General features: G+C 40.2%; 1 protein-coding gene across 1 annotated transcript in view; it reads left to right on the top strand.

Annotated features, from left to right (window-relative positions):
• LOC103801840 (prolyl endopeptidase-like) overlaps window positions 1–11,084 on the top strand; it is a gene marked incomplete at both ends in the record, with an annotated part of 32,518 nt that overhangs the window by 12,479 nt on the left and 8,955 nt on the right. The gene's annotated exons all lie outside the window — the stretch shown is intronic.

The following is an 11,084-nucleotide window of genomic DNA, read 5'->3' as shown; positions in this document are numbered from 1 at the left end:
AGGGCTTTGTCATCACTGGGGGTTGTGCTGCCCTGAGATGGTGCAGTTTCTGAGCCCATTCGTGGATTAGAAGGAGCAGTAATAAGTGCAGTTACGTTTCTAGAGAGCTCCTTAAACAACCTGTTTTTTCTATTCTGACTTTTCCCAGACTGCAAGTTATGGATCAATTCATAGTGTGTTAGACAAGTGTGTTCTCAGAGTTGAAGTAAAGTCTAACTGCTATCACTGGGAAAATGCACTGGAATATCATAGTAAAATAATATTAGCTGATGTGGAGGTATATGATTTAAAGGACATACAGGGTGGACAGATAAGGTAATTCTGTTTGGTTTTAAATTTGTAAGCCCATTTCCTTGAATGGGCTGTTAGCTTGGATGTCAGTTGGGTATATAATAACAGGACTAAGTTGCTGTAAGCCAGATACTCATTGAGTTCATCCAACAGCTAGTTACATCATTGATTGCTGTGAGATCCAAAGTGTGGCTGAGATGATTAATGAATTTTCTTACATTATGCTGCACTGCAAGAATTTTATCACAAATTCTGTGCTGGAGGTAAAGTGAGAATCACCTTCAGACTCTAGGTGTGTTAAGGGGAGATAATGGACCGAATGTACCTGTTTAAGACCATTAGCTGAGGCTCCTGCTTTCCTGTGCTCCCCATGTAGCTATTATGCAGAAAGAGTCTTGAGTGAAATGAGAATCCTCAGGATTATTTACTGGATGTGGAATACAAGCAGCTCTCTGGACAGGTTTGGACCTCTGTGCTGATTGCAAAGGGTGCCCACGGCTGTAGCTCATCTGCTCCTAACATTAAAGTGAGGGAGAGAAAAGAGAAATACCACAAAATGGAAAGCTACTTGCAAAAATTAAAGCAGGAACATTCTTCTTGTGGCATCTGAGAAAAACGTACAAAGTTGAGGTGAGAGAGAAAATGACTTGATGAAGACAGGTGCTTGTGAAAGAAGATGTCAGAAAAAGAAAGATAAGTGGTTGCAGGACTATTTGGGTGAATATTAGTTATTTCAGAAATTGTATTGACTGGCAAAGAGGGAATGAGAGAAATTGAAAAATGAAAGAAAATGTAAGATATTATAGGTAGCCTAGGAGCTAGCAGATAGCACATCTGACAGAGATGCTTCTTGTATGTTTTAAGGACACGGTGATTTGACAGTGAAACTCCAATTTAATGACTATAAAGATGAGGTGAAATAACATTGGAGAGGCTGTCAATGAAGATGCCTTTACATCCTGGAGATGCTTGCTGATCCATTATGGTTTCATTCGGGCGTCCAGATTTCCCTACTTGTCTTGCCAAACTGCAAGTAGAATTTTCAAGCCTTGACTCTGGTATCAGACATTTAAAAGTGATCTAATACTAAGTATTTCTTTTAAAAACACACATAATTTCCCAGTATGAGAATAGTGAGGCACAATTTTTAGTAGCTGTTTTAGCAAACTTGTCTTCTAGAATACAGACAGCACTCAGATTTGCTTCAATGCTGAACCAGTCAAACAAGAAAACTTCTCTCATTAATCACTTTGCTTAACTCTTGTTCTTGGTATACCTGAAAATGCCGCATAGTAGCTAAACAGCTGGATACACCATAACCAAACTATTATATATTAACAAACATCACTGTACACCTTAAAAAAATCCCTCCAAAACCCCCCAAACAAGCAACAGCAACAACAAAGCACAGTTGTTTTTCTGTGGCATGTCTCTTCCTATTTATGTGCCCAGTAATAGTTTTGCTTTTCCCTTTTCTTGAGACATGAGATTGGGGGTTTTTTTTATTAGATTGTCCCTTTTCTTGAGACATGAGATTGGGGTTTTTTTTTGGCAGCCTTGACTCTTTATTCTTTTGAATATGTGGTTTGGTGCAGTGAAGAAGGAATTTAGCGCAAAGCTGTTGGTGTGCAACAAGAAGTAAATGAAGCTATTTAATCACTCTTGGCTATTAACCTAAACCAGCATGACATGGCCTATTGGTCTTGTTGCCATTGTCCTTAATGTTGACCTTTTTCTTTATTCTGTATTATGTTAGCAGCCAGGAAGCCTAATAAAAAGTCAGAATCCTCTTGTTATGAACACCATAGAACTGCTTTTGAGTCTTGGGCTCAGTGCTCTGGGCAGAGCCCCACTTTCCTCTTCCTGGGGGAGCTGAAGCATGAGAACAGAAGGGGAAAAGAAGGGATATAAGGCAGCATGGGGAGCAGAAGATGTTGCTCTTGTTATAACCTCTGGGCACACAGAAACTCCGAAAGGCTGTGACTTCTACAATGCCAGAAGTTGAGAGGTTTGGCTACTTGGAAAGCACAGCCTGAGTTGTTGGATTGGAAAGGAAGCTAAACACAGGTTTGTCTAAGTAGGAGGTACAAGGGCTTTGGAGAGAGAGGACAGTGGTAAGAGCTCTTATGCTTGGGTACTGGACTGCTTGGAGATTGGTAGTTTGTGTCTGGTGGGAATAGTGTGAGGTGGTGGGAGGACACATACAGGGGAAGAGGATTTAATGTAATATACTTGAGAACCACTGGCTTGGAAAGATGCGAGAAAAATGAAGCAAACACTGAAGTTCACAGCTTGCTGGCTGCTTAGTCATTGTCAGCTGGAACTGCTTTGTACTAGACTGGCAGAGAGAGGTTGTAAGAAGGAATTTAAGAGCAGGGCTATCAGCCATAAGAATATTTCCTTTGTTTAGGAAAAATTTTCCTGCAGTGAAGAAAGCATATATGTGACTTGAGGGCAGGTGGAAAAACAAAGGTAATGTTTGTCCACTATCTGTTGAAATCAGATTATTTGGCCTTTTGTGCTTTAGTTTAGTCTTGCAATTTATCAGGGTCCCTTAAAAAAATATAAAATAAATAAATAAGCAATGAACAGTGCTGTATACAGTAACATCAAAGGGATGAGTCAGTATGTGCTGCGTAGCCTGAAAAAGTGGATCAAAAACTTTGTGATGAAAATGAACAAGAGATAGTGAGGAGACAGTAGACATGGGTTATAAAGTAGAATGTGGTGGGAGGGAGAATACTCTTCCCTTTTTTGAAAGATTTTTCTGTGATTGAAGTAATTTATTTAAAAAATAACTTTCAAAAATGAACATCAAAACAAGGCCATTGTACCCTAGTTCCTTAACAGATGGGGAGAAAAAAAATCAGTTGTCTTGAAAAATATGTGGAAGCCTCAACAATAGTGTTTACTTTAAGAAGAATGTTTCATATCCCTTAAATGGTAATTCCAAAGAGTTTTGCTTTCAGTATATTATTTTTAAAAATTTGAGGCAAATTATTAGCAATAAAAATAGATAAAATTGGCAGCAAAAAAATTGCTGCGGATGTCACTCATCTGGATTTCTGTAAGACTTTTGACGTGATCCCCAACAACATTCTTCTCTCTAAATTGGAGAGACAGGGATTTGATAAGTGGACTGTTCAGCGGATGAGGAATTGGTTGGATGATTGCATCCAGAGTGTAGTGATCAACAGCTCAGTGTCCCAATGGACATTGGTGACAAGTGGTGTCCCTCAGGGGTCCAGTACTGTATAGACAATGGGATCAAATGCACCCTCAACAAGTCTGCAGATGACACCAAGCTGAGCGGTGCGGTTGACACACCTGAAGGATTGGGATGCCATCCAGAGGGACGTGGACAAGCTCAAGAAGTGGGCCCATGGGAACCTCATGGAGTTTAATAGGGCCACGAGCAAGATCCTGCACCTGTGTCAGGGTAACCCCCCTATATCAGTGCAGGCTGGGGGATGAAAGAATTGAGAGCAGTCCTGCCAAGGAGGACTTGGGGATATTGGGGGATGAGAAGCTGGACATCAGGCAGCAGTGTGCACTTGCAGCCCAGAAAGCCAACTGCGTCTTGAGCCACATCGGAAGCAAATGTGGCCAGAAGGTCAAGGGAGGTGATTCTGCCTGTCTGCTCTGCTCTTGTGAGGTTCCACCTGGAGTACTGCATCCAGCTCAGGGGTCAGCAGCACAGGAAGGGCATTGACCTCTTGGAGCTGGTCCAGAGGAGTACCAGAAAGCTGATCAGAAAGCTGGAGCACCTCTCCTATGAGGAAAGGCTGAAAGAGCTGGGGTTGTTCAGCCTGGAGATGAGAAGGCTTCAGGGGGACCTCACTGCTGCCTCTCAGTACCTAATGGGTGCCTACAAGAAAGATGAGGACAGACGTTTTGTGAAGGGCCTGTTGCCATAGGAGAAGTGGTAATAGTTTTAAAAAAGGTAGGTTTAAATTAGGTGTGAGGAAGAAGGTTTTTACAATGAGGGTGGTAAAACACTCAAACAGGTTGCCCAGAGAGGTGGTAGATGCCCCATCCCTGAAAACATTCAAGTTCAGGTTGGATGGAACTTTGAGCAACCTGTTCAAGTCAACGACATCCCTGCTCATTGCAGGAGGGCTGGCCTAGATGAGCTATAAAGGTCCTTTCAAACCCAAACTATTCTATGAAATTAAATAGCTTGCTATTAATTGGAGCAAGGAGATTTTCGTGCTGCTACTGTCTGACTGGATGTTACATTTATAAATGGGATTCATAATGAAATTTTTTTTAGTTTAGGTATTTGTGCTTTTCTTTGCATATATTAGAGAAAATGTGGTCTGTCAAATTACCTTTGAAACCTGTTCTTTTGTTGATGTGCTTTGCTGCCTGAGGACACATGCTATAACTCTTTCTAAAAAAAGGTCTATATATTCTCTTCTGTCTTTTGAGTGATTATCCCAATGCAGGTAAAACAGAAGCCTTGAAACTGATGGAGAAGTGTCTGTCCATGAAAAGTGCTTGATTTCTGTCTTCTGGCTTAATCTTTGATTATATCTTGACATGTCTGGACTTTTTAACTGGAAGGAATAAATATTGCCTTCTTCCACTTATTTATTTTTAGATGGCAAATACATTAACTTTCCATGATCATTGAGTAACTGTCATCCGTCATATGCAGGATAAGTGGTACTGAGAGCTCTCTCAATACAAACACTACAGAGTTGCATTCCTTTCAGGGACATCTTAATATTTCCTCTCAAGTATTTTCTCCCTTAGACATTCAGAAGTGAAGTCAGATCTCAAGAGATAAAGAGATCTTGCTTTCAGAGTCCAAACTGTTTGAAAATCTCTTTGCCTTTGGAGACCAGACCCAGACAATTAAATATTTGTGGCTTTGAAGAAGAAAGAGGTAGAAAACTCCTGAGTTCTTTCACCTAGCTGCCCAGCTCAGAGCAAGAGCTTGAGAGCAAGATGAGTGTTGTATGATTCAAAAAGAAATTAGATTCCGATGTGGAAGTAGATGTCTGAGTGAAGGGCTGTGCTTTGCCATTCTTGCCCAGAATATGTTGTGAATGTACCACAGTGGCCCTGAAATAGTCTCTGAAGCATGCTGTGTACCATGAGATTATGAGATTGCAGATTAGATATTAGGAAAATTTTTTTCACTGTTAAGGTGGGCAGGTCCTGGAATAGATTGCCCAGGGAGGTGGTGGAGTCACCATCCCTGGAAGTGTTTAAGAGGCATCTGGTTCTGACACTGGAGGATATGGTTTAGGGGTTACAGTGAAGTGGCAGGGTAATGGTTGGACTTGATGATCTTGAGGCCTCCTCCAACCTTGATGATTCTATGATTTTCTGTATTCTATTGAATATAAAAACTAGTGTGGATTAGTACTGTGACAGACTCTAAAGTAAATGCCCAGTTTTCAAAATCTCCTCTTGAAGTGGGTACTTGAAATTTGGAAGCCTTTGAGTGTATGTACCTTAAATAAGTCTGATAGATCTGACGTGCTTTATTCAGCAATGAAAATGTATTTCTGCCTTGGTACCTAAGATAAGTTTTACATGGTGACTGCACCCTCAACCATGCAGCCTTGTGTAGTTAAGCTGATGACTAATATGAGTAGCAAGGGGTGAAATAAGATTAACCTTCATCTGCCTGTCGAGATAATTGTTATTTTTCAGGTTATAAACTTCTGTCAGTCAACATATTTACCACAACTACCTTGTCTATTCTTGTTAGTATTCTGAGATATCAGAAAAGGATGAGAATTATTGTCATGATTTAACCCCAGCTGGCAAACTCAGCCCCACACAACTGTGCTCTTGTTCTCCCTGTGGGATGAGGGGGAGAATGGGTTGAGATAAAGGCAATTTAACAGGTAAAGAAAAAGCTCCATGCACAAGCAAAGCAGGACAAGGAATTCATTCACCACTTCCCATGAGCAGGCAGGTGTTTGGCCAGAGCTCCATCATGCTTAACAGTGACTTGGAAAGGCAAATGCCATCATTCCAAATGTCCCCACTTCCTCCTTCTTCCCCACCCTCACATGTTGAGCATCATGCCATACATCGCTTTGGTCACTTGGGGTGAGCTGTCTCAGCCATGTCCATTCGCAACTCCTTGTGCACCCCCAGCCCCTTCGCTGGTGGGGTGAGAGGAGAGGCAGAAAAGGCCTTGAGTCTGTGCAAGCACTGCTCAGCAGTAACCACATCATCCCTGAATTGTCAACTCTGTTTCCTGCACAGATCTGAAATATAGCCTCATACCAGCTACTGTGAAGAAAATAAACTCTAGCCCAGCCAAAATCAGCACAACTATATAAATTGTTGTAATCCTAAACAACTTGTGGCTACTATCCTCATAGCTCTCTTCTCTGATGACAAATGGGAAATTTTATACTAGGGATAAAACTTTTATATTACTTTTTAAAAGAAATATGGTGTTCTTTAGTATCCACAGTAAGAAGTGCAGGCATTCTGAGGTTAAAAAAAGGGATTTCACATTGGAAGCATCAGAAGCCACACTGTGTTTTTCCTTCAAAATACTTAATTTTTGTGTCCCAGCTGTTTGGTATGTTAGTGAATTAGTTAATCGTTACGCTGATTCTTCACTAGATATCAAATACAGAGAATAAAACATAGGGAGAAACAGCTAGTTATTTACACACAAACATGATCTGTCAGCCTGTTATCATAGAATCATAGAATTGCAGGGATTGGAAAGGACCTTATAGATCATCTAGACAAACCCCTCTTTCTCTGGGCAGGGACACCTCCCCACTAGACCAGGATGCTCAAGGCTTCATCCAGCCTGGATTTGAGCACTGCCAGGGTTGGGGCATCTACTGGAGCTATCCTAAAGAAAACTCAAATTCTTCTGCTGTACTCTGAAATGACAGCAGCCTAATGCTGATTCTCTGTTATATCTAAGCATCCAGCAGTCATCAGTGTGAGAAACAGGATGCTCTCTGATGTGATGAAAAATGCAGTAAGTACATGTAGTGAATTATGGCCATGTGACATGTAGTAGTTCAATGTTGCCTGTTAAGATATGTAGAATAAATCCAAGAAAGGAAAAGAGAAAATACAAATGGGAAAATACTAAAAGGAGATGTGACTACGAGACAAAATTTAAATTACAGTGTGAGATTTGTGTTGGCGTTTTTTTTCCCTTGTGATGAAAGCTTTTATGTATCCCATGATTCAGGTTTGCAGCGATGGAAAGAGGTTGCCAAGTACCTCTAGCAAGTTAAACAAGTTTTCATTACTGATTGACAGTCCAAGGGCAAAAGATACTTCTCTGCTGTTGCAAATATGTTCAAAACTTAGCATGTGTGTATATATGTACCCATGTATACATATGCATTATAAATTTTAAGCCATTTTAAATATGCTATAGGCTGTGTAGATTAGTTAATACTGGAAAATGAAGTCTATAAAGGATGCAGATTATTTTTTAAGAAAATAAAATTCGGGGATTAAGAGCTCCCTCTTTAGTGGGAGCCTGGAGAAGAGAAGGCTCTTAGGTGATCTAATTGTAGCCTTCCAATACCTAGAGGTGGCCTGAAAGAGAGCTGGAGAGGGACTTCTTACAGGGACACAGAGCAATGGCACAAGGGGGAATTGCTTAAACTGAAAGAGGATGGATTTAGATTGGATATTAGAAAGAAGTTCTTTAGTGTGAGGATGGTGAGACCCTGCAACAGGCTTCCTAGAGAGGCTGTGGATACCCCATCCCTGGAAGTGTTCAAGTCCAGGTTGGATGGTGCTTTGAGCAACTTGGTCTAGTGGAAAGTGTCCCTGCCTAGGGCATGGGGGTTGGAACCATATGACCTTTAAGATCCTTTCCAACCCGAATCATCCTATAATTCTGTGACACTCTGAGAGTTGAAAAATTGTCTTTCCTTGAGTAGCAGTTGATCTACTTAATGCATGTAGCATAATGAAATATGGTGTATGGCTCTTCCAGTTAGAAATCCTGTCCCATTGTTACGAGCCAAACCTCTCGGTTAATTTCCTAAGCATTCTTAGCACTGCCCCATTTCTGGAAAAACTGTCTTGCAAAAAGTATAACTGACAAGTCAGAATGGAAATAAATTTATGGAGATTAACATTTATATCTTCACCTGATAATTTTGACTTTTTTCACAATCAAAACTTTCTTCCACAACATCAGATAAACCACTTCTCATTAGTTGATCACTAAGCCCTATTTCTCCAGCAGGCACAGTTGAGAGGTTATTTACCATGAATGGATTGTTTGGCCTTTCCATAAAACATGAAATACAGAAGGAAGTACTGAGAACATTTTGTGAACTGATGAACAGTGACTCTCAGCTGCTCTATCTTTTCTGTCTAAAGAGGACTGGTAACAGACTTTCTGTGATCATTCATGTTGTTACCAGTTTGTTCAAATTAGCTTTTCCTTCTCCTGTAGTTGTCATCATCCAGTTACAGAGCTGCTTCATCACACAGAGCTCTCAGCACACCAGTGAATGTTTGGCCATGTTCAGAGGACAGTACAAGATCGAGGGCTTATTCTGTGATGCTTACTGATACAATTTCCCTTTTGATCTTCTATTGATCCATTAATTTTGTTCTACAATTCTGTCTGTACACTCTATCTTGCTTTTATCCTAAACATTGCAGAAGAAGGGCTAACTGTAGGATTATGATTTTCTGTTGTGTGGCATGGCTCTATTGAACGTCGAATTACCTGCAGTTGCTATTGTAATGCAATTATTTGATGATGGATCTTTGCTGTGATAAAGTATATAGGCAAAGCTATCTATATCTTTTCAGCAGTGTGTTTTAGTGGAAGGACTGGCAGAGGAAAGGGTGAGGTTATAGCAGCAGTATCCTCTATGTAGTAAATCTGTCTCGTTGTATGCTTAAGTGGATTAAACCATGGTCTTCAGTAGCTCAGGTGTTAAGGATAGCCTGGACTACAAATGCTGCTTCTCAGTGACTGTCCTCATGAGAGGACTTCTGGTTAAACTCAGAAGTCTCATATCAAGTTCTTCAACACTTCCCTCCCCTCTTTTCTTTAATGAACTGATTGTCCATGCTTCACCTTGTTTATGGAGTACTTTTTGAAGTCGTAAGTTAGAGACTTAGTGGTTTTGTTACTGAGAGGTGAGGCCAGAGTGCTTGACAGGGGGACAGTGCCACACTAGTGAGCTGCATGTGCCTGCTCCTCCTTTGCTGCCACTAGTGTGGCCTGAGGATAAATGGGGTGTGTGTCCCCATCAGTTTTCAGCCATGTTAATGCCCAGTGAACTGGCTGTTTGTCACTAGGGTGTTACTCCTCTCCCAAAGGAGACAGCTAAGCAGGAAGATCTAAAGCAATGTTAGAACATCCCTTTTAGTCATGGCCACAACTAGGTCAGCTGCAACCAGCCATAAAGATACATCCTTTTGTGCCTGATACCTGTCTCATTGCGAAGGGTTCCTTCCTCTCACTGGAAAACTGTAGCACCTACTCTTGTACAGTCGTGATGTGCCCGATGATCTCTTTCAACTGCCATTAGTTGCCTGATTGCCACCTCTTTATCTTAGACTAGATATTGGCATATTTAACTACTTCAGTGAGACAGTGGTTTAGAGGTAATTCATCTGCAATATTTGTCTTCTAAGGACTATATAACATCCACTGTAATAAGAGGAATGCTCTTGGTTTTGTAATAACAAGTTAGTGTATCCCTGTAGAGTATCAAACTTCTTGCTTTTTTACTAGCTCTTCATTTGGGAGTGGATGATTGAGTTGCAAGGAAGCAATGTAAATCCTTAATGTCACATTATTGTCCTTTTTCTTCATGGAATCCAAGTTCTGTTGCACTCATGGAGGCTACAAGTACTGTGCACATTTACTCTTAAAAAAGTGAGGTTTTTCAACAGTCTGGCGATTCCTTTTTATGAAGTCTTGTTCTTTACCAGGATGGTTTCATTCTGTCAGATACTGAAATGCAAATGTTTCAATATTGTTATGGTGTTACACTGCAGCTAAAGTTTTTATTTACTAAAATGCTTGTGCGTGTTACAGTTTCACTGGTGTTTATCAGAGCTCACTCTAGACTGGGTTGTCTTTGTTTTACTGGGCATCAAAACAGGTTTTCTCTGTAGAACTCAGAGCAGCAGAGTGACTTAGCAGGATTTTTCCTAAACATGAAATCTCTTCAGGAGGACAAAACTTTGGACCTCAGCGAAAAGCAAGGCTGAACAGGCAATGGATTCACTCAGAGACAGGACACTAAGCTGAGTAGATTGTCTGAAAAGTTTGTATTACAGCAGTAAGCAAAGTAGAATTTAATTGGCTAATCTATCACTTTGCAAGAAGAGACAGGGAAGTTTTCCTTAAACCAGAATGGCAATTATGAGATATGAATTTTATGAATGTATCAGGCCTGACTATACACTAATACTACATTTAATAGATTTAAAATTACCTTAGTCATCTCACTGCTTCCTTGATTATTCTTTGCTTTTTTTTAAACTTACAGTAATTACAGCTCAGCTATAATCTATTTTCATTATTTTGCTCAGCTTTTAATAGTATAAGATAAGTTGATATACTGTTTTATTGATGTAAACATTGTAATACAGAGTTTGTCAAACAGATTTATGATCAGTTCATTTGTTTATACTTGAAAGCAAAGACACAACCTTTAATTTTAGGAAAGAGGCAGAGAGTGCACCAAATGTTATTTTAAGATACAAAAGCGTTAGTTTCACGTATCAATAAGGATTTTGATTTTTCAGCATAGCTAATGTATGATACTTAGAATAGTAAGTCTCAATGATAGTTTGGG

Source organism: Acanthisitta chloris, unplaced genomic scaffold (genome assembly GCF_000695815.1).
Source record: "Acanthisitta chloris isolate BGI_N310 unplaced genomic scaffold, ASM69581v1 scaffold2815, whole genome shotgun sequence".
NCBI lineage: Eukaryota > Metazoa > Chordata > Aves > Passeriformes > Acanthisittidae > Acanthisitta > Acanthisitta chloris.
The sequence above is the reverse complement of the archived record's forward strand: the minus strand, read 5'-3'. Positions and strand labels throughout refer to the sequence as shown.